Here is a 27815-nt window from a genome sequence, read left to right as displayed (position 1 = left end):
CACATAAACATTATAAAACATAAAAGCAAGTCAAAGATATTTGCAACAAACAGACCTCAGTGCAATAAAGTTACTTACCAGCAATGCAAGACATACATACACACATAATCATTACAAGACATAAATACACATATAAACATTAGAAGACATAAAAACAAATCAAAGATATTTGCAACAAAAAAAACTCAGTGCAAGAAAGTTACTTACCTGCAATACAAGACATAAATACACACATAATCATTACAAGACATAAATACACACATAAACCTTAGAAGACATAAAAACAAATCAAAGATATTTGCAACAAAAAAAACTCAGTGCAAGAAAGTTACTTACCTGCAATACAAGACATAAATACACATATAAACATTACAAGACATAAATACACATATAAACATGATAAGACATAAAAACAAGTCAAAGATATTTGCAACAAACAGACCTCAGTGCAAGAACGTTACTTACCAGCAATACAAGACATAAATACACACATAAACATTACAAGACATAAAAACAAGTCAAAGATATTTGCAACAAACAGACCTCAGTGCAAGAAAGTTACTTACCAGCAATACAAGACATAAATACACATATAAACATGATAAGACATAAAAACAAGTCAAAGATATTTGCAACAAACAAAACTCAGTGCAAGAAAGTTACTTACCAGCAATACAAGACATAAATACACACATAAACATTACAAGACATAAGAACAAATCAAAGATATTTGCAACAAGAAAAACTCAGTGCAAGAAAGTTACTTACCTGCAATACCAGACATAAATACACATATAAACATTACAAGACATAAATACACATATAAACATGATAAGACATAAAAACAAGTCAAAGATATTTGCAACAAAAAAAACTCAGTGCAAGAAAGTTACTTACCAGCAATACAAGACATAAATACACACATAAACATTACAAGACATAAAAACAAGTCAAAGATATTTGCAACAAACAGACCTCAGTGCAAGAAAGTTACTTACCAGATATACAAGACATAAATACACATATAAACATGATAAGACAAAAAAACAAGTCAAAGATATTTGCAACAAACAAAACTCAGTGCAAGAACGTTACTTACCAGCAATACAAGACATAAATACACATATAAACATGATAAGACATAAAAACAAGTCAAAGATATTTGCAACAAAAAAAACTCAGTGCAAGAAAGTTACTTACCTTCAATACAAGACATAAATACACATATAAACATTACAAGACATAAATACACATATAAACATGATAAGACATAAAAACAAGTCAAAGATATTTGCAACAAACAGACCTCAGTGCAAGAACGTTACTTACCAGCAATACAAGACATAAATACACACATAAACATTACAAGACATAAAAACAAGTCAAAGATATTTGCAACAAACAGACCTCAGTGCAAGAAAGTTACTTACCAGCAATACAAGACATAAATACACATATAAACATGATAAGACATAAAAACAAGTCAAAGATATTTGCAACAAACAAAACTCAGTGCAAGAAAGTTACTTACCAGCAATACAAGACATAAATACACACATAAACATTACAAGACATAAAAACAAGTCAAAGATATTTGCAACAAACAGACCTCAGTGCAAGAAAGTTACTTACCAGCAATACAAGACATAAATACACACATAAACATTACAAGACATAAAAACAAGTCAAAGATATTTGCAACAAACAGACCTCAGTGCAAGAAAGTTACTTACCAGCAATACAAGACATAAATACACACATAAACATTACAAGACATAAAAACAAGTCAAAGATATTTGCAACAAACAGACCTCAGTGCAAGAAAGTTACTTACCAGCAATACAAGACATAAATACACATATAAACATGATAAGACATAAAAACAAGTCAAAGATATTTGCAACAAACAAAACTCAGTGCAAGAAAGTTACTTACCAGCAATACAAGACATAAATACACACATAAAGATTACAAGACATAAAAACAAGTCAAAGATATTTGCAACAAACAGACCTCAGTGCAATAAAGTTACTTAGCAGCAATACAAGACATAAATACACATATAAACATGATAAGACATAAAAACAAGTCAAAGATATTTGCAACAAAAAAAACTCAGTGCAAGAAAGTTACTTACCAGCAATACAAGACATAAATACACATATAAACATTACAAGACATAAAAACAAGTCAAAGATATTTGCAACAAATAGAGCTCAGTGCAAGAAAGTTTCTTACCAGCAATACAAGACATAAATACACATATAAACATTACAAGACATTAGAACAAATCAAAGATATTTGCAACAAACAGACCTCAGTGCAATAAAGTTACTTACCAGCAATACAAGACATAAATACACATATAAACATGATAAGACATAAAAACAAATCAAAGATATTTGCAACAAAAAAAACTCAGTGCAAGAAAGTTACTTACCTGCAATACAAGACATAAATACACATATAAACATTACAAGACATAAATACACATATAAACATGATAAGACATAAAAACAAGTCAAAGATATTTGCAACAAACAGACCTCAGTGCAAGAACGTTACTTACCAGCAATACAAGACATAAATACACACATAAACATTACAAGACATAAAAACAAGTCAAAGATATTTGCAACAAACAAAACTCAGTGCAAGAAAGTTACTTACCAGCAATACAAGACATAAATACACACATAAAGATTACAAGACATAAAAACAAGTCAAAGATATTTGCAACAAACAGACCTCAGTGCAAGAAAGTTACTTACCAGCAATACAAGACATAAATACACACATAAACATTACAAGACATAAAAACAAGTCAAAGATATTTGCAACAAACAGACCTCAGTGCAAGAAAGTTACTTACCAGCAATACAAGACATAAATACACACATAAACATTACAAGACATAAAAACAAGTCAAAGATATTTGCAACAAACAGACCTCAGTGCAAGAAAGTTACTTACCAGCAATACAAGACATAAATACACACATAAAGATTACAAGACATAAAAACAAGTCAAAGATATTTGCAACAAACAGACCTCAGTGCAATAAAGTTACTTACCAGCAATACAAGACATAAATACACATATAAACATGATAAGACATAAAAACAAATCAAAGATATTTGCAACAAAAAAAACTCAGTGCAAGAAAGTTACTTACCTGCAATACAAGACATAAATACACATATAAACATTACAAGACATAAATACACATATAAACATGATAAGACATAAAAACAAGTCAAAGATATTTGCAACAAACAGACCTCAGTGCAAGAACGTTACTTACCAGCAATACAAGACATAAATACACACATAAACATTACAAGACATAAAAACAAGTCAAAGATATTTGCAACAAACAAAACTCAGTGCAAGAAAGTTACTTACCAGCAATACAAGACATAAATACACACATAAAGATTACAAGACATAAAAACAAGTCAAAGATATTTGCAACAAACAGACCTCAGTGCAAGAAAGTTACTTACCAGCAATACAAGACATAAATACACACATAAACATTACAAGACATAAAAACAAGTCAAAGATATTTGCAACAAATAGAGCTCAGTGCAAGAAAGTTTCTTACCAGCAATACAAGACATAAATACACATATAAACATTACAAGACATAAGAACAAATCAAAGATATTTGCAACAAACAAAACTCAGTGCAAGAAAGTTACTTACCTGCAATACAAGACATAAATACACATATAAACATTACAAGACATAAATACACATATAAACATGATAAGACATAAAAACAAGTCAAAGATATTTGCAACAAACAGACCTCAGTGCAAGAACGTTACTTACCAGCAATACAAGACATAAATACACACATAAACATTACAAGACATAAAAACAAGTCAAAGATATTTGCAACAAACAAAACTCAGTGCAAGAAAGTTACTTACCAGCAATACAAGACATAAATACACACATAAAGATTACAAGACATAAAAACAAGTCAAAGATATTTGCAACAAACAAAACTCAGTGCAAGAAAGTTACTTACCAGCAATACAAGACATAAATACACACATAAAGATTACAAGACATAAAAACAAGTCAAAGATATTTGCAACAAAAAAAACTCAGTGCAAGAAAGTTACTTACCAGCAATACAAGACATAAATACACACATAAACATTACAAGACATAAAAACAAGTCAAAGATATTTGCAACAAACAGACCTCAGTGCAAGAAAGTTACTTACCAGCAATACAAGACATAAATACACACATAAAGATTACAAGACATTATAACAAGTCAAAGATATTTGCAACAAACAGACCTCAGTGCAATAAAGTTACTTACCAGCAATACAAGACATAAATACACATATAAACATGATAAGACATAAAAACAAATCAAAGATATTTGCAACAAAAAAAACTCAGTGCAAGAAAGTTACTTACCTGCAATACAAGACATAAATACACACATAAACATTACAAGACATAAAAACAAGTCAAAGATATTTGCAACAAACAGACCTCAGTGCAAGAAAGTTACTTACCAGCAATACAAGACATAAATACACATATAAACATGATAAGACATAAAAACAAGTCAAAGATATTTGCAACAAACAGACCTCAGTGCAAGAACGTTACTTACCAGCAATACAAGACATAAATACACACATAAACATTACAAGACATAAAAACAAGTCAAAGATATTTGCAACAAACAGACCTCAGTGCAAGAAAGTTACTTACCAGCAATACAAGACATAAATACACATATAAACATGATAAGACATAAAAACAAGTCAAAGATATTTGCAACAAACAAAACTCAGTGCAAGAAAGTTACTTACCAGCAATACAAGACATAAATACACACATAAACATTACAAGACATAAAAACAAGTCAAAGATGTTTGCAACAAACAGACCTCAGTGCAAGAAAGTTACTTACCAGCAATACAAGACATAAATACACACATAAACATTACAAGACATAAAAACAAGTCAAAGATATTTGCAACAAACAGACCTCAGTGCAAGAAAGTTACTTACCAGCAATACAAGACATAAATACACATATAAACATGATAAGACATAAAAACAAGTCAAAGATATTTGCAACAAACAAAACTCAGTGCAAGAAAGTTACTTACCAGCAATACAAGACATAAATACACACATAAAGATTACAAGACATAAAAACAAGTCAAAGATATTTGCAACAAACAGACCTCAGTGCAATAAAGTTACTTAGCAGCAATACAAGACATAAATACACATATAAACATGATAAGACATAAAAACAAATCAAAGATATTTGCAACAAAAAAAACTCAGTGCAAGAAAGTTACTTACCTGCAATACAAGACATAAATACACATATAAACATTACAAGACATAAATACACATATAAACATGATAAGACATAAAAACAAGTCAAAGATATTTGCAACAAACAGACCTCAGTGCAAGAACGTTACTTACCAGCAATACAAGACATAAATACACACATAAACATTACAAGACATAAAAACAAGTCAAAGATATTTGCAACAAACAGACCTCAGTGCAAGAAAGTTACTTACCAGCAATACAAGACATAAATACACACATAAAGATTACAAGACATTATAACAAGTCAAAGATATTTGCAACAAACAGACCTCAGTGCAATAAAGTTACTTACCAGCAATACAAGACATAAATACACATATAAACATGATAAGACATAAAAACAAATCAAAGATATTTGCAACAAAAAAAACTCAGTGCAAGAAAGTTACTTACCTGCAATACAAGACATAAATACACATATAAACATTACAAGACATAAATACACATATAAACATGATAAGACATAAAAACAAGTCAAAGATATTTGCAACAAACAGACCTCAGTGCAAGAACGTTACTTACCAGCAATACAAGACATAAATACACACATAAACATTACAAGACATAAAAACAAGTCAAAGATATTTGCAACAAACAGACCTCAGTGCAAGAAAGTTACTTACCAGCAATACAAGACATAAATACACATATAAACATGATAAGACATAAAAACAAGTCAAAGATATTTGCAACAAACAAAACTCAGTGCAAGAAAGTTACTTACCAGCAATACAAGACATAAATACACACATAAAGATTACAAGACATAAAAACAAGTCAAAGATATTTGCAACAAACAGACCTCAGTGCAATAAAGTTACTTAGCAGCAATACAAGACATAAATACACATATAAACATGATAAGACATAAAAACAAATCAAAGATATTTGCAACAAAAAAAACTCAGTGCAAGAAAGTTACTTACCAGCAATACAAGACATAAATACACATATAAACATTACAAGACATAAAAACAAATCAAAGATATTTGCAACAAAAAAAACTCAGTGCAAGAAAGTTACTTACCAGCAATACAAGACATAAATACACATATAAACATGATAAGACATAAAAACAAATCAAAGATATTTGCAACAAAAAAAACTCAGTGCAAGAAAGTTACTTACCTTCAATACAAGACATAAATACACATATAAACATTACAAGACATAAATACACATATAAACATGATAAGACATAAAAACAAGTCAAAGATATTTGCAACAAACAGACCTCAGTGCAAGAAAGTTACTTACCAGCAATACAAGACATAAATACACACATAAACATTACAAGACATAAAAACAAGTCAAAGATATTTGCAACAAACAGACCTCAGTGCAAGAAAGTTACTTACCAGCAATACAAGACATAAATACACACATAAACATTACAAGACATAAAAACAAGTCAAAGATATTTGCAACAAACAGACCTCAGTGCAAGAAAGTTACTTACCAGCAATACAAGACATAAATACACACATAAAGATTACAAGACATAAAAACAAGTCAAAGATATTTGCAACAAACAGACCTCAGTGCAATAAAGTTACTTACAAGCAATACAAGACATAAATACACATATAAACATGATAAGACATAAAAACTAATCAAAGATATTTGCAACAAAAAAAACTCAGTGCAAGAAAGTTACTTACCTGCAATACAAGACATAAATACACATATAAACATTACAAGACATAAATACACATATAAACATGATAAGACATAAAAACAAGTCAAAGATATTTGCAACAAACAGACCTCAGTGCAAGAACGTTACTTACCAGCAATACAAGACATAAATACACACATAAACATTACAAGACATAAAAACAAGTCAAAGATATTTGCAACAAACAGACCTCAGTGCAAGAAAGTTACTTACCAGCAATACAAGACATAAATACACATATAAACATGATAAGACATAAAAACAAATCAAAGATATTTGCAACAAACAAAACTCAGTGCAAGAAAGTTACTTACCTGCAATACAAGACATAAATACACATATAAACATTACAAGACATAAATACACATATAAACATGATAAGACATAAAAACAAGTCAAAGATATTTGCAACAAACAGACCTCAGTGCAAGAACGTTACTTACCAGCAATACAAGACATAAATACACACATAAACATTACAAGACATAAAAACAAGTCAAAGATATTTGCAACAAACAGACCTCAGTGCAAGAAAGTTACTTAACAGCAATTGAAGACATAAATACACACATAAACATGATAAGACATAAAAACAAGTCAAAGATATTTGCAACAAACAAAACTCAGTGCAAGAAAGTTACTTACCAGCAATACAAGACATAAATACACACATAAACATGATCAGACATAAAAACAAGTCAAAAATATTTGCAACAAAAAAAACTCAGTGCAAGAAAGTTACTTACCTGCAATACCAGACATAAATACACACATAAACATGATCAGACATAAAAACAAGTCAAAAATATTTGCAACAAAAAAAACTCAGTGCAAGAAAGTTACTTACCAGCAATACAAGACATAAATACACACATAAACATTACAAGACATAAGAACAAATCAAAGATATTTGCAACAAAAAAAACTCAGTGCAAGAAAGTTACTTACCTGCAATACCAGACATAAATACACACATAAACATGATCAGACATAAAAACAAGTCAAAAATATTTGCAACAAAAAAAACTCAGTGCAAGAAAGTTACTTACCAGCAATACAAGACATAAATACACACATAAACATTACAAGACATAAAAACAAGTCAAAGATATTTGCAACAAACAGACCTCAGTGCAAGAAAGTTACTTACCAGCAATACAAGACATAAATACACATATAAACATGATAAGACATAAAAACAAGTCAAAGATATTTGCAACAAACAAAACTCAGTGCAAGAAAGTTACTTACCAGCAATACAAGACATAAATACACACATAAACATTACAAGACATAAAAACAAGTCAAAGATATTTGCAACAAACAGACCTCAGTGCAAGAAAGTTACTTACCAGCAATACAAGACATAAATACACACATAAACATTACAAGACATAAAAACAAGTCAAAGATATTTGCAACAAAAAAAACTCAGTGCAAGAAAGTTACTTACCAGCAATACAAGACATAAATACACATATAAACATTACAAGACATAAAAACAAGTCAAAGATATTTGCAACAAATAGAGCTCAGTGCAAGAAAGTTTCTTACCAGCAATACAAGACATAAATACACATATAAACATTACAAGACATAAGAACAAATCAAAGATATTTGCAACAAAAAAAACTCAGTGCAAGAAACTTACTTACCTTCAATACAAGACATAAATACACATATAAACATGATAAGACATAAAAACAAATCAAAGATATTTGCAACAAAAAAAACTCAGTGCAAGAAAGTTACTTACCTGCAATACAAGACATAAATACACATATAAACATTACAAGACATAAATACACATATAAACATGATAAGACATAAAAACAAGTCAAAGATATTTGCAACAAACAGACCTCAGTGCAAGAAAGTTACTTACCAGCAATACAAGACATAAATACACACATAAACATTACAAGACATAAAAACAAGTCAAAGATATTTGCAACAAACAGACCTCAGTGCAAGAAAGTTACTTACCAGCAATACAAGACATAAATACACACATAAACATTACAAGACATAAAAACAAGTCAAAGATATTTGCAACAAACAGACCTCAGTGCAAGAAAGTTACTTACCAGCAATACAAGACATAAATACACACATAAACATTACAAGACATAAAAACAAGTCAAAGATATTTGCAACAAACAGACCTCAGTGCAAGAAAGTTACTTACCAGCAATACAAGACATAAATACACACATAAAGATTACAAGACATTATAACAAGTCAAAGATATTTGCAACAAACAGACCTCAGTGCAATAAAGTTACTTACCAGCAATACAAGACATAAATACACATATAAACATGATAAGACATAAAAACAAATCAAAGATATTTGCAACAAAAAAAACTCAGTGCAAGAAAGTTACTTACCTGCAATACAAGACATAAATACACATATAAACATTACAAGACATAAATACACATATAAACATGATAAGACATAAAAACAAGTCAAAGATATTTGCAACAAACAGACCTCAGTGCAAGAACGTTACTTACCAGCAATACAAGACATAAATACACACATAAACATTACAAGACATAAAAACAAGTCAAAGATATTTGCAACAAACAGACCTCAGTGCAAGAAAGTTACTTACCAGCAATACAAGACATAAATACACACATAAAGATTACAAGACATTATAACAAGTCAAAGATATTTGCAACAAACAGACCTCAGTGCAATAAAGTTACTTACCAGCAATACAAGACATAAATACACATATAAACATGATAAGACATAAAAACAAATCAAAGATATTTGCAACAAAAAAAACTCAGTGCAAGAAAGTTACTTACCTGCAATACAAGACATAAATACACATATAAACATTACAAGACATAAATACACATATAAACATGATAAGACATAAAAACAAGTCAAAGATATTTGCAACAAACAGACCTCAGTGCAAGAACGTTACTTACCAGCAATACAAGACATAAATACACACATAAACATTACAAGACATAAAAACAAGTCAAAGATATTTGCAACAAACAGACCTCAGTGCAAGAAAGTTACTTACCAGCAATACAAGACATAAATACACATATAAACATGATAAGACATAAAAACAAGTCAAAGATATTTGCAACAAACAAAACTCAGTGCAAGAAAGTTACTTACCAGCAATACAAGACATAAATACACACATAAAGATTACAAGACATAAAAACAAGTCAAAGATATTTGCAACAAACAGACCTCAGTGCAATAAAGTTACTTAGCAGCAATACAAGACATAAATACACATATAAACATGATAAGACATAAAAACAAATCAAAGATATTTGCAACAAAAAAAACTCAGTGCAAGAAAGTTACTTACCAGCAATACAAGACATAAATACACATATAAACATTACAAGACATAAGAACAAATCAAAGATATTTGCAACAAACAGACCTCAGTGCAAGAAAGTTACTTACCTTCAATACAAGACATAAATACACATATAAACATTACAAGACATAAATACACATATAAACATGATAAGACATAAAAACAAGTCAAAGATATTTGCAACAAACAGACCTCAGTGCAAGAAAGTTACTTACCAGCAATACAAGACATAAATACACACATAAACATTACAAGACATAAAAACAAGTCAAAGATATTTGCAACAAACAGACCTCAGTGCAAGAAAGTTACTTACCAGCAATACAAGACATAAATACACACATAAACATTACAAGACATAAAAACAAGTCAAAGATATTTGCAACAAACAGACCTCAGTGCAAGAAAGTTACTTACCAGCAATACAAGACATAAATACACACATAAAGATTACAAGACATAAAAACAAGTCAAAGATATTTGCAACAAACAGACCTCAGTGCAATAAAGTTACTTACAAGCAATACAAGACATAAATACACATATAAACATGATAAGACATAAAAACTAATCAAAGATATTTGCAACAAAAAAAACTCAGTGCAAGAAAGTTACTTACCTGCAATACAAGACATAAATACACATATAAACATTACAAGACATAAATACACATATAAACATGATAAGACATAAAAACAAGTCAAAGATATTTGCAACAAACAGACCTCAGTGCAAGAACGTTACTTACCAGCAATACAAGACATAAATACACACATAAACATTACAAGACATAAAAACAAGTCAAAGATATTTGCAACAAACAGACCTCAGTGCAAGAAAGTTACTTACCAGCAATACAAGACATAAATACACATATAAACATGATAAGACATAAAAACAAATCAAAGATATTTGCAACAAACAAAACTCAGTGCAAGAAAGTTACTTACCTGCAATACAAGACATAAATACACATATAAACATTACAAGACATAAATACACATATAAACATGATAAGACATAAAAACAAGTCAAAGATATTTGCAACAAACAAAACTCAGTGCAAGAAAGTTACTTACCAGCAATACAAGACATAAATACACACATAAACATTACAAGACATAAAAACAAGTCAAAGATATTTGCAACAAACAGACCTCAGTGCAAGAAAGTTACTTACCAGCAATACAAGACATAAATACACACATAAACATTACAAGACATAAAAACAAGTCAAAGATATTTGCAACAAAAAAAACTCAGTGCAAGAAAGTTACTTACCAGCAATACAAGACATAAATACACATATAAACATTACAAGACATAAAAACAAGTCAAAGATATTTGCAACAAATAGAGCTCAGTGCAAGAAAGTTTCTTACCAGCAATACAAGACATAAATACACATATAAACATTACAAGACATAAGAACAAATCAAAGATATTTGCAACAAAAAAAACTCAGTGCAAGAAACTTACTTACCTTCAATACAAGACATAAATACACATATAAACATGATAAGACATAAAAACAAATCAAAGATATTTGCAACAAAAAAAACTCAGTGCAAGAAAGTTACTTACCTGCAATACAAGACATAAATACACATATAAACATTACAAGACATAAATACACATATAAACATGATAAGACATAAAAACAAGTCAAAGATATTTGCAACAAACAGACCTCAGTGCAAGAAAGTTACTTACCAGCAATACAAGACATAAATACACACATAAACATTACAAGACATAAAAACAAGTCAAAGATATTTGCAACAAACAGACCTCAGTGCAAGAAAGTTACTTACCAGCAATACAAGACATAAATACACACATAAACATTACAAGACATAAAAACAAGTCAAAGATATTTGCAACAAACAGACCTCAGTGCAAGAAAGTTACTTACCAGCAATACAAGACATAAATACACACATAAACATTACAAGACATAAAAACAAGTCAAAGATATTTGCAACAAACAGACCTCAGTGCAAGAAAGTTACTTACCAGCAATACAAGACATAAATACACACATAAAGATTACAAGACATTATAACAAGTCAAAGATATTTGCAACAAACAGACCTCAGTGCAATAAAGTTACTTACCAGCAATACAAGACATAAATACACATATAAACATGATAAGACATAAAAACAAATCAAAGATATTTGCAACAAAAAAAACTCAGTGCAAGAAAGTTACTTACCTGCAATACAAGACATAAATACACATATAAACATTACAAGACATAAATACACATATAAACATGATAAGACATAAAAACAAGTCAAAGATATTTGTGACAAACAGACCTCAGTGCAAGAAAGTTACTTACCAGCAATACAAGACATAAATACACACATAAACATTATAAAACATAAAGGTAAGTCAAAGATATTTGCAACAAACAGACCTCAGTGCAAGAAAGTTACTTACCAGCAATGCAAGACATACATACACACATAATCATTACAAGACATAAATACACACATAAACATTAGAAGACATAAAAACAAATCAAAGATATTTGCAACAAAAAAAACTCAGTGCAAGAAAGTTACTTACCTGCAATACAAGACATAAATACACACATAATCATTACAAGACATAAATACACACATAAACATGATAAGACATAAAAACAAGTCAAAGATATTTGCAACAAAAAAAACTCAGTGCAAGAAAGTTACTTACCAGCAATACAAGACATAAATACACATATAAACATGATAAGACATAAAAACAAGTCAAAGATATTTGCAACAAACAAAACTCAGTGCAAGAAAGTTACTTACCAGCAATACAAGACATAAATACACACATAAAGATTACAAGACATAAAAAAAAGTCAAAGATATTTGCAACAAACAAACCTCAGTGCAATAAAGTTACTTACCAGCAATACAAGACATAAATACACATATAAACATGATAAGACATAAAAACAAATCAAAGATATTTGCAACAAACAAAACTCAGTGCAAGAAAGTTACTTACCAGCAATACAAGACATAAATACACACATAAACATTACAAGACATAAGAACAAATCAAAGATATTTGCAACAAAAAAAACTCAGTGCAAGAAAGTTACTTACCTGCAATACCAGACATAAATACACATATAAACATTACAAGACATAAGAACAAATCAAAGATATTTGCAACAAAAAAAACTCAGTGCAAGAAAGTTACTTACCTGCAATACCAGACATAAATACACATATAAACATTACAAGACATAAATACACATATAAACATGATAAGACATAAAAACAAGTCAAAGATATTTGCAACAAAAAAAACTCAGTGCAAGAAAGTTACTTACCAGCAATACAAGACATAAATACACACATAAACATTACAAGACATAAAAACAAGTCAAAGATATTTGCAACAAACAGACCTCAGTGCAAGAACGTTACTTACCAGCAATACAAGACATAAATACACATATAAACATGATAAGACATAAAAACAAGTCAAAGATATTTGCAACAAACAAAACTCAGTGCAAGAAAGTTACTTACCAGCAATACAAGACATAAATACACACATAAAGATTACAAGACATAAAAACAAGTCAAAGATATTTGCAACAAACAGACCTCAGTGCAATAAAGTTACTTACCAGCAATACAAGACATAAATACACATATAAACATGATAAGACATAAAAACAAATCAAAGATATTTGCAACAAACAAAACTCAGTGCAAGAAAGTTACTTACCAGCAATACAAGACATAAATACACACATAAACATTACAAGACATAAGAACAAATCAAAGATATTTGCAACAAAAAAAACTCAGTGCAAGAAAGTTACTTACCTGCAATACCAGACATAAATACACATATAAACATTACAAGACATAAATACACATATAAACATGATAAGACATAAAAACAAGTCAAAGATATTTGCAACAAAAAAAACTCAGTGCAAGAAAGTTACTTACCAGCAATACAAGACATAAATACACATATAAACATGATAAGACATAAAAACAAGTCAAAGATATTTGCAACAAACAGACCTCAGTGCAAGAAAGTTACTTACCAGCAATACAAGACATAAATACACATATAAACATGATAAGACATAAAAACAAGTCAAAGATATTTGCAACAAACAAAACTCAGTGCAAGAAAGTTACTTACCAGCAATACAAGACATAAATACACACATAAAGATTACAAGACATAAAAACAAGTCAAAGATATTTGCAACAAACAGACCTCAGTGCAATAAAGTTACTTACCAGCAATACAAGACATAAATACACATATAAACATGATAAGACATAAAAACAAATCAAAGATATTTGCAACAAAAAAAACTCAGTGCAAGAAAGTTACTTACCAGCAATACAAGACATAAATACACATATAAACATTACAAGACATAAAAACAAGTCAAAGATATTTGCAACAAATAGAGCTCAGTGCAAGAAAGTTTCTTACCAGCAATACAAGACATAAATACACATATAAACATTACAAGACATAAGAACAAATCAAAGATATTTGCAACAAAAAAAACTCAGTGCAAGAAAGTTACTTACCTGCAATACAAGACATAAATACACATATAAACATTACAAGACATAAATACACATATAAACATGATAAGACATAAAAACAAGTCAAAGATATTTGCAACAAACAGACCTCAGTGCAAGAACGTTACTTACCAGCAATACAAGACATAAATACACACATAAACATGATAAGACATAAAAACAAGTCAAAGATATTTGCAACAAAAAAAACTCAGTGCAAGAAAGTTACTTACCTGCAATACAAGACATAAATACACATATAAACATTACAAGACATAAATACACACATAAACATTACAAGACATAAAAACAAGTCAAAGATATTTGCAACAAACAGACCTCAGTGCAAGAAAGTTACTTAACAGCAATTGAAGACATAAATACACACATAAACATGATAAGACATAAAAACAAGTCAAAGATATTTGCAACAAACAAAACTCAGTGCAAGAAAGTTACTTACCAGCAATACAAGACATAAATACACACATAAACATTACAAGACATAAAAACAAGTCAAAGATATTTGCAACAAACAGACCTCAGTGCAAGAAAGTTACTTACCAGCAATACAAGACATAAATACACACATAAACATTACAAGACATAAAAACAAGTCAAAGATATTTGCAACAAACAGACCTCAGTGCAAGAAAGTTACTTACCAGCAATACAAGACATAAATACACATATAAACATGATAAGACATAAAAACAAATCAAAGATATTTGCAACAAAAAAAAACTCAGTGTAAGAAAGTTACTTACCTGCAATACAAGACATAAATACACATATAAACATTACAAGACATAAATACACATATAAACATGATAAGACATAAAAACAAGTCAAAGATATTTGCAACAAACAGACCTCAGTGCAAGAAAGTTACTTACCAGCAATACAAGACATAAATACACACATAAACATTACAAGACATAAAAACAAGTCAAAGATATTTGCAACAAACAAAACTCAGTGCAATAAAGTTACTTACCAGCAATACAAGACATAAATACACATATAAACATGATAAGACATAAAAACAAGTCAAAGATATTTGCAACAAAAAGACCTCAGTGCAATAAAGTTACTTACCAGCAATACAAGACATAAATACACATATAAACATGATAAGACATAAAAACAAGTCAAAGATATTTGCAACAAACAGACCTCAGTGCAATAAAGTTACTTACCAGCAATACAAGACATAAATACACATATAAACATGATAAGACATAAAAACAAATCAAAGATATTTGCAACAAAAAAAACTCAGTGCAAGAAAGTTACTTACCAGCAATACAAGACATAAATACACATATAAACATTACAAGACATAAAAACAAGTCAAAGATATTTGCAACAAACAGACCTCAGTGCAATAAAGTTACTTACCAGCAATACAAGACATAAATACACACATAAAGATTACAAGACATAAAAACAAGTCAAAGATATTTGCAACAAACAAAACTCAGTGCAATAAAGTTACTTACCAGCAATACAAGACATAAATACACATATAAACATGATAAGACATAAAAACAAGTCAAAGATATTTGCAACAAAAAGACCTCAGTGCAATAAAGTTACTTACCAGCAATACAAGACATAAATACACATATAAACATGATAAGACATAAAAACAAGTCAAAGATATTTGCAACAAACAGACCTCAGTGCAATAAAGTTACTTACCAGCAATACAAGACATAAATACACATATAAACATGATAAGACATAAAAACAAATCAAAGATATTTGCAACAAAAAAAACTCAGTGCAAGAAAGTTACTTACCAGCAATACAAGACATAAATACACATATAAACATTACAAGACATAAAAACAAGTCAAAGATATTTGCAACAAACAGACCTCAGTGCAATAAAGTTACTTACCAGCAATACAAGACATAAATACACACATAAAGATTACAAGACATAAAAACAAGTCAAAGATATTTGCAACAAACAAAACTCAGTGCAATAAAGTTACTTACCAGCAATACAAGACATAAATACACATATAAACATGATAAGACATAAAAACAAGTCAAAGATATTTGCAACAAAAAGACCTCAGTGCAATAAAGTTACTTACCAGCAATACAAGACATAAATACACATATAAACATGATAAGACATAAAAACAAGTCAAAGATATTTGCAACAAAAAGACCTCAGTGCAATAAAGTTACTTACCAGCAATACAAGACATAAATACACATATAAACATGATAAGACATAAAAACAAGTCAAAGATATTTGCAACAAACAGACCTCAGTGCAATAAAGTTACTTACCAGCAATACAAGACATAAATACACATATAAACATTATAAGACATAAAAACAAGTCAAAGATATTTGCAACAAAAAGACCTCAGTGCAATAAAGTTACTTACCAGCAATACAAGACATAAATACACATATAAACATTACAAGACATAAAAACAAGTCAAAGATATTTGCAACAAACAGACCTCAGTGCAAGAAAGTTACTTACCAGCAATACAAGACATAAATACACATATAAACATGATAAGACATAAAAACAAATCAAAGATATTTGCAACAAAAAAAACTCAGTGCAAGAAAGTTACTTACCAGCAATACAAGACATAAATACACACATAAAGATTACAAGACATAAAAACAAGTCAAAGATATTTGCAACAAACAAAACTCAGTGCAATAAAGTTACTTACCAGCAATACAAGACATAAATACACATATAAACATGATAAGACATAAAAACAAATCAAAGATATTTGCAACAAACAGACCTCAGTGCAATAAAGTTACTTGCCAGCAATACAAGACATAAATACACATATAAACATGATAAGACATAAAAACAAATCAAAGATAATTGCAACAAACAGACCTCAGTGCAATAAAGTTACTTACCAGCAATACAAGACATAAATACACATATAAACATGATAAGACATAAAAACAAATCAAAGATATTTGCAACAAACAGACCTCAGTGCAAGAAAGTTACTTACCAGCAATACAAGACATAAATACACATATAAACATGATAAGACATAAAAACAAGTCAAAGATATTTGCAACAAACAGACCTCAGTGCAATAAAGTTACTTACCAGCAATACAAGACATAAATACACATATAAACATGATAAGACATAAAAACAAGTCAAAGATATTTGCAACAAACAGACCTCAGTGCAAGAAAGTTACTTACCAGCAATACAAGACATAAATACACACATAAAGATTACAAGACATAAAAACAAATCAAAGATATTTGCAACAAACAAAACTCAGTGCAAGAAAGTTACTTACCAGCAATACAAGACATAAATACACACATAAACATTACAAGACATAAAAACAAGTCAAAGATATTTGCAACAAACAGACCTCAGTGCAAGAAAGTTACTTACCAGCAATACAAGACATAAATACACATATAAACATTACAAGACATAAAAACAAGTCAAAGATATTTGCAACAAACAAAACTCAGTGCAAGAAAGTTACTTACCAGCAATACAAGACATAAATACACACATAAACATTACAAGACATAAAAACAAGTCAAAGATATTTGCAACAAACAGACCTCAGTGCAATAAAGTTACTTACCAGCAATACAAGACATAAATACACATATAAACATGATAAGACATAAAAACAAGTCAAAGATATTTGCAACAAACAGACCTCAGTGCAATAAAGTTACTTACCAGCAATACAAGACATAAATACACATATAAACACGATAAGACATAAAAACAAATCAAAGATATTTGCAACAAAAAAAACTCAGTGCAAGAAAGTTACTTACCAGCAATACAAGACATAAATACACACATAAAGATTACAAGACATAAAAACAAGTCAAAGATATTTGCAACAAACAAAACTCAGTGCAATAAAGTTACTTACCAGCAATACAAGACATAAATACACATATAAACATTACAAGACATAAAAACAAATCAAAGATATTTGCAACAAACAAAACTCAGTGCAAGAAAGTTACTTACCAGCAATACAAGACATAAATACACACATAAACATTACAAGACATAAAAACAAGTCAAAGATATTTGCAACAAACAGACCTCAGTGCAATAAAGTTACTTACCAGCAATACAAGACATAAATACACATATAAACACGATAAGACATAAAAACAAATCAAAGATATTTGCAACAAAAAAAAACTCAGTGCAAGAAAGTTACTTACCAGCAATACAAGACATAAATACACACATAAAGATTACAAGACATAAAAACAAGTCAAAGATATTTGCAACAAACAAAACTCAGTGCAATAAAGTTACTTACCAGCAATACAAGACATAAATACACATATAAACATGATAAGACATAAAAACAAGTCAAAGATATTTGCAACAAAAAGACCTCAGTGCAATAAAGTTACTTACCAGCAATACAAGACATAAATACACATATAAACATGATAAGACATAAAAACAAGTCAAAGATATTTGCAACAAACAGACCTCAGTGCAAGAAAGTTACTTACCAGCAATACAAGACATAAATACACATATAAACATGATAAGACATAAAAACAAGTCAAAGATATTTGCAACAAACAGACCTCAGTGCAAGAAAGTTACTTACCAGCAATACAAGACATAAATACACACATAAAGATTACAAGACATAAAAACAAATCAAAGATATTTGCAACAAACAAAACTCAGTGCAAGAAAGTTACTTACCAGCAATACAAGACATAAATATACATATAAACATGATAAGACATAAAAACAAGTCAAAGATATTTGCAACAAACAGACCTCAGTGCAAGAAAGTTTCTTACCAGCAATACAAGACATAAATACACATATAAACATTACAAGACATAAGAACAAATCAAAGATATTTGCAACAAAAAAAACTCAGTGCAAGAAAGTTACTTACCTGCAATACAAGACATAAATACACATATAAACATTACAAGACATAAATACACATATAAACATGATAAGACATAAAAACAAGTCAAAGATATTTGCAACAAACAGACCTCAGTGCAAGAACGTTACTTACCAGCAATACAAGACATAAATACACACATAAACATTACAAGACATAAAAACAAGTCAAAGATATTTGCAACAAACAGACCTCAGTGCAAGAAAGTTACTTACCAGCAATACAAGACATAAATACACATATAAACATGATAAGACATAAAAACAAGTCAAAGATATTTGCAACAAACAAAACTCAGTGCAAGAAAGTTACTTACCAGCAATATAAGACATAAATACACACATAAAGATTACAAGACATAAAAACAAGTCAAAGATATTTGCAACAAACAGACCTCAGTGCAATAAAGTTACTTACCAGCAATACAAGACATAAATACACATATAAACATGATAAGACATAAAAACAAATCAAAGATATTTGCAACAAAAAAAACTCAGTGCAAGACAGTTACTTACCAGCAACACAAGACATAAATACACACATAAAGATTACAAGACATAAAAACAAGTCAAAGATATTTGCAACAAACAAAACTCAGTGCAATAAAGTTACTTACCAGCAATACAAGACATAAATACACATATAAACATGATAAGACATAAAAACAAGTCAAAGATATTTGCAACAAACAGACCTCAGTGCAATAAAGTTACTTACCAGCAATACAAGACATAAATACACATATAAACATGATAAGACATAAAAACAAGTCAAAGATATTTGCAACAAACAGACCTCAGTGCAAGAAAGTTTCTTACCAGCAATACAAGACATAAATACACATATAAACATTACAAGACATAAATACACATATAAACATGATAAGACATAAAAACAAGTCAAAGATATTTGCAACAAACAGACCTCAGTGCAAGAACGTTACTTACCAGCAATACAAGACATAAATACACACATAAACATTACAAGACATAAAAACAAGTCAAAGATATTTGCAACAAACAGACCTCAGTGCAAGAAAGTTACTTACCAGCAATACAAGACATAAATACACATATAAACATGATAAGACATAAAAACAAGTCAAAGATATTTGCAACAAACAAAACTCAGTGCAAGAAAGTTACTTACCAGCAATACAAGACATAAATACACACATAAACATTACAAGACATAAAAACAAGTCAAAGATATTTGCAACAAACAGACCTCAGTGCAATAAAGTTACTTACCAGCAATACAAGACATAAATACACATATAAACATGATAAGACATAAAAACAAATCAAAGATATTTGCAACAAATAGACCTCAGTGCAATAAAGTTACTTACCAGCAATACAAGACATAAATACACACATAAAGATTACAAGACATAAAAACAAGTCAAAGATATTTGCAACAATCAAAACTCAGTGCAATAAAGTTACTTACCAGCAATACAAGACATAAATACACATATAAACATGATAAGACATAAAAACAAGTCAAAGATATTTGCAATAAAAAGACCTCAGTGCAATAAAGTTACTTACCAGCAATACAAGACATAAATACACATATAAACATGATAAGACATAAAAACAAGTCAAAGATATTTGCAACAAACAGACCTCAGTGCAATAAAGTTACTTACCAGCAATACAAGACATAAATACACATATAAACATGATAAGACATAAAAACAAATCAAAGATGTTTGCAACAAAAAAAACTCAGTGCAAGAAAGTTACTTACCAGCAATACAAGACATAAATACACATATAAACATGATAAGACATAAAAACAAATCAAAGATATTTGCAACAAAAAGACCTCAGTGCAATAAAGTTACTTACCAGCAATACAAGACATAAATACACATATAAACATGATAAGACATAAAAACAAGTCAAAGATATTTGCAACAAACAGACCTCAGTGCAATAAAGTTACTTACCAGCAATACAAGACATAAATACACATATAAACATGATAAGACATAAAAACAAGTCAAAGATATTTGCAACAAACAGACCTCAGTGCAAGAAAGTTACTTACCAGCAATACAAGACATAAATACACACAAAGATTACAAGACATAAAAACAAATCAAAGATATTTGCAACAAACAAAACTCAGCGCAAGAAAGTTACTTACCAGCAATACAAGACATAAATACACACAAAGATTACAAGACATAAAAACAAATCAAAGATATTTGCAACAAACAAAACTCAGTGCAATAAAGTTACTTACCAGCAATACAAGACATAAATACACATATAAACATGATAAGACATAAAAACAAGTCAAAGATATTTGCAACAAACAGACCTCAGTGCAAGAAAGTTACTTACCAGCAATACAAGACATAAATACACATATAAACATGATAAGACATAAAAACAAGTCAAAGATATTTGCAACAAACAGACCTCAGTGCAAGAAAGTTACTTACCAGCAATACAAGACATAAATACACATATAAACATGATAAGACATAAAAACAAGTCAAAGATATTTGCAACAAAAAGACCTCAGTGCAATAAAGTTACTTACCAGCAATACAAGACATAAATACACATATAAACATGATAAGACATAAAAACAAGTCAAAGATATTTGCAACAAACAGACCTCAGTGCAAGAAAGTTACTTACCAGCAATACAAGACATAAATACACATATAAACATGATAAGACATAAAAACAAGTCAAAGATATTTGCAACAAACAGACCTCAGTGCAAGAAAGTTACTTACCAGCAATACAAGACATAAATACACACATAAAGATTACAAGACATAAAAACAAGTCAAAGATATTTGCAACAAACAGACCTCAGTGCAATAAAGATACTTACCAGCAATACAAGACATAAATACACATATAAACATGATAAGACATAAAAACAAATCAAAGATATTTGCAACAAAAAAAACTCAGTGCAAGAAAGTTACTTACCAGCAATACAAGACATAAATACACATATAAACATGATAAGACATAAAAACAAGTCAAAGATATTTGCAACAAACAAAACTCAGTGCAAGAAAGTTACTTACCAGCAATACAAGACATAAATACACATATAAACATTACAAGACATAAAAACAAGTCAAAGATATTTGCAACAAACAAAACTCAGTGCAAGAAAGTTACTTACCAGCAATACAAGACATAAATACACATATAAACATGATAAGACATAAAAACAAGTCAAAGATATTTGCAATAAAAAGACCTCAGTGCAATAAAGTTACTTACCAGCAATACAAGACATAAATACACATATAAACATGATAAGACATAAAAACAAGTCAAAGATATTTGCAACAAACAGACCTCAGTGCAATAAAGTTACTTACCAGCAATACAAGACATAAATACACATATAAACATGATAAGACATAAAAACAAATCAAAGATGTTTGCAACAAAAAAAACTCAGTGCAAGAAAGTTACTTACCAGCAATACAAGACATAAATACACACATAAAGATTACAAGACATAAAAACAAGTCAAAGATATTTGCAACAAAAAGACCTCAGTGCAATAAAGTTACTTACCAGCAATACAAGACATAAATACACATATAAACATGATAAGACATAAAAACAAGTCAAAGATATTTGCAACAAACAGACCTCAGTGCAATAAAGTTACTTACCAGCAATACAAGACATAAATACACATATAAACATGATAAGACATAAAAACAAGTCAAAGATATTTGCAACAAACAGACCTCAGTGCAAGAAAGTTACTTACCAGCAATACAAGACATAAATACACACAAAGATTACAAGACATAAAAACAAATCAAAGATATTTGCAACAAACAAAACTCAGCGCAAGAAAGTTACTTACCAGCAATACAAGACATAAATACACACAAAGATTACAAGACATAAAAACAAATCAAAGATATTTGCAACAAACAAAACTCAGTGCAATAAAGTTACTTACCAGCAATACAAGACATAAATACACATATAAACATGATAAGACATAAAAACAAGTCAAAGATATTTGCAACAAACAGACCTCAGTGCAAGAAAGTTACTTACCAGCAATACAAGACATAAATACACATATAAACATGATAAGACATAAAAACAAGTCAAAGATATTTGCAACAAACAGACCTCAGTGCAAGAAAGTTACTTACCAGCAATACAAGACATAAATACACATATAAACATGATAAGACATAAAAACAAGTCAAAGATATTTGCAACAAAAAGACCTCAGTGCAATAAAGTTACTTACCAGCAATACAAGACATAAATACACATATAAACATGATAAGACATAAAAACAAGTCAAAGATATTTGCAACAAACAGACCTCAGTGCAAGAAAGTTACTTACCAGCAATACAAGACATAAATACACATATAAACATGATAAGACATAAAAACAAGTCAAAGATATTTGCAACAAACAGACCTCAGTGCAAGAAAGTTACTTACCAGCAATACAAGACATAAATACACACATAAAGATTACAAGACATAAAAACAAGTCAAAGATATTTGCAACAAACAGACCTCAGTGCAATAAAGATACTTACCAGCAATACAAGACATAAATACACATATAAACATGATAAGACATAAAAACAAATCAAAGATATTTGCAACAAAAAAAACTCAGTGCAAGAAAGTTACTTACCAGCAATACAAGACATAAATACACATATAAACATGATAAGACATAAAAACAAGTCAAAGATATTTGCAACAAACAAAACTCAGTGCAAGAAAGTTACTTACCAGCAATACAAGACATAAATACACATATAAACATTACAAGACATAAAAACAAGTCAAAGATATTTGCAACAAACAAAACTCAGTGCAAGAAAGTTACTTACCAGCAATACAAGACATAAATACACATATAAACATGATAAGACATAAAAACAAGTCAAAGATATTTGCAACAAACAGACCTCAGTGCAATAAAGTTACTTACCAGCAATACAAGACATAAATACACACAAAGATTACAAGACTTAAAAACAAATCAAAGATATTTGCAACAAACAAAACTCAGCGCAAGAAAGTTACTTACCAGCAATACAAGACATAAATACACACAAAGATTACAAGACATAAAAACAAATCAAAGATATTTGCAACAAACAGACCTCAGTGCAATAAAGTTACTTACCAGCAATACAAGACATAAATACACACAAAGATTACAAGACATAAAAACAAATCAAAGATATTTGCAACAAACAAAACTCAGTGCAATAAAGTTACTTACCAGCAATACAAGACATAAATACACATATAAACATGATAAGACATAAAAACAAGTCAAAGATATTTGCAACAAACAGACCTCAGTGCAATAAAGTTACTTACCAGCAATACAAGACATAAATACACATATAAACATGATAAGACATAAAAACAAGTCAAAGATATTTGCAATAAACAGACCTCAGTGCAAGAAAGTTACTTACCAGCAATACAAGACATAAATACACACATAAACATTACAAGACATAAAAACAAATCAAAGATATTTGCAACAAACAAAACTCAGCGCAAGAAAGTTACTTACCAGCAATACAAGACATAAATACACACATAAACATTACAAGACATAAAAACAAGTCAAAGATATTTGCAACAAACAGACCTCAGTGCAAGAAAGTTACTTACCAGCAATACAAGACATAAATACACACATAAAGATTACAAGACATAAAAACAAATCAAAGATATTTGCAACAAACAGACCTCAGTGCAAGAAAGTTACTTACCAGCAATACAAGACATAAATACACATATAAACATTACAAGACATAAAAACAAGTGCAAAATATTTGCAACAAACAGACCTCAGTGCAAGAAAGTTACTTACCAGCAATACAAGACATAAATACACATATAAACATTACAAGACATAAAAACAAGTGCAAAATATTTGCAACAAACAGACCTCAGTGCAAGAAAGTTACTTACCAGCAATACAAGACATAAATACACATATAAACATTACAAGACATAAATACACATATAAACATGATAAGACATAAAAACAAGTTATTAGATTATTCTGTTATTATATGTTACCTTATATATGTAATCAAAGTAGTTGAATTAGAATACTGCTGTAGATCACATTATACCCTTTAATATAGAGTGTGTGAGCTGTATGTAGTTTAGTTCTCATTATACTTTTGAGTTAACAGAACATATTCACATATTAGTTCATTAGATAAATGTGCATCACTCTGTATCCTTGATCTGCTGGGAATGTGTTACACTGTTTTCTTGACATGCTTAATTGTTGAATCATGAAGAGAAGGTTGTAAGCAGGAGACTCTGTGTCTAAAGACAGGGGAGATAGACAGACCACATTCCACACCCCCACCTTACAGAAAGCAGAGAAACAACTGCCGAGGTCATAACTTAGGCGCTGTAACAGAGAAAAAATTTGATGTTTTGGCTTTTACGACTAGCTGGGGGCCACTAGAGACTATAAAAAGCTGAGCAACCCGTCACCATTCTGAGACATGTGCCTGACCCTCTGGTAGCATCTCTCCCGTCCGGACGTTGTAATGCTCTTATTGTTGAATTGTATGGAAATAAATGATTGTTGATTGAGCATTGATACACCGAGTATTGTCCTTCCTTCAGCCCAAAGATTCAAAGAATTGGGAGAATTCAACAAAGTGAAAAATATTTGCAACAAACAGACTTCAGTGCAAGAAAGTGGGGACGGGGGACTGTGCCTCACTGCCCTCCCCTTCTCCAAGAAACCCGTCTTCAACCGAGTCGAGAGAGCCGGGAACTTGTGAGGTGTGCATGTCCTGGTGAGCCTCCACCGTTTTATGGGTGGGTGCAGCCTCGACTGTACAGAGACAGACCAGACCAGCTGCACCACACAGACACTTCAAACCTCATCTGTGGACAAAAAACATATACATATATATATATATATATATTTACACACACAAACACACACACACACACACACACACACATATATTCAAACCTCAAGGACAAAAACCAGAGGACAAAAACTACAAGAACAATATAAATATGGAGAAAACTAACCTTAGAAACATGCAGGGTGACAGGAGACAGCAGCACTGCAAACATGAGGACAGATAGACAGTTAAGGCTGTGTGAGAGTCAAGTTCACTCCTATATATGACCTCCTATCGCAGAATGCGTTACTGTGACAACGCAGGCTTTGTGCTTTGAAGTGTGGTGATTGGTGACGTCATTGGAACGGTCTGTGATCTTACGTCACACTAGGCCGGATCAATTTGAAAAAGGTGTTTTTGTCTGAAAATGCTCGTGTCCAAACTACCGTTTTGACAGAGTTGTTCCAGCACTGCGCATGCGTGAAACGCAAGGTGACTCGACCTGCCTCATTTCTGTCTGCCGTTTATTTACTTTCCGGCTCTTTGAAACATGCAGCAAAATGAAAAGGAAAAGCGACTAGTTTTTTAAATGGACTAACAATGAGGTGGAGTTGTTGCTGCAAGTAATACAAAAGTACAAAGTTACAAAAGCGATTGAGAATTAAAGAATTTGAAGAAAAGCTATCTGGAGGATGTACAAACTGATATTAATCTTTAACGGGGCTGTCACAATTTATCACATGATTGCATCACTTGACTAGGCTATGTCCACATGTATGGGTATTTTTGAAAACGTAGATTTATCCACTGAAAACGGAGAGTTTTAAAAATTCCTGCCTGGGTGGAGATTTTCAAGAACTCCGTTTTTGCGTTTACTATGGACAAGGAAAACGGAGAAAACGCAGGGTCAAAGGTGTGCGCCTTTTTTGACGTCACACTGTGCGCCAAGT

The 27815-nt window shown here is 30.2% G+C and overlaps 2 long non-coding RNA genes across 2 annotated transcripts in view; one reads left to right on the top strand and one right to left on the bottom strand.

Annotated features, from left to right (window-relative positions):
• The window catches only part of LOC146707234 (uncharacterized), a 57073-nt gene that overhangs the window by 21083 nt on the left and 8175 nt on the right, over positions 1 to 27815 (top strand). The gene's annotated exons all lie outside the window — the stretch shown is intronic.
• Positions 26184 to 27215, bottom strand: LOC146707235 (uncharacterized). Its single transcript, XR_014921054.1, has 2 exons — positions 27053 to 27215; positions 26184 to 26899 (listed from the first exon to the last, which is right to left on the bottom strand). It is a non-coding gene; the product is annotated as an uncharacterized LOC146707235 (long non-coding RNA).

The sequence above is a fragment of the Copadichromis virginalis genome, linkage group LG6, assembly GCF_057382275.1.
Source record: "Copadichromis virginalis isolate Kocher_CV1m ecotype Utaka linkage group LG6, C_Virginalis_male_GT1.1, whole genome shotgun sequence".
In the NCBI taxonomy this organism is placed as follows: domain Eukaryota; kingdom Metazoa; phylum Chordata; class Actinopteri; order Cichliformes; family Cichlidae; genus Copadichromis; species Copadichromis virginalis.
This window is presented reverse-complemented; position numbering and strand designations above follow the sequence as displayed.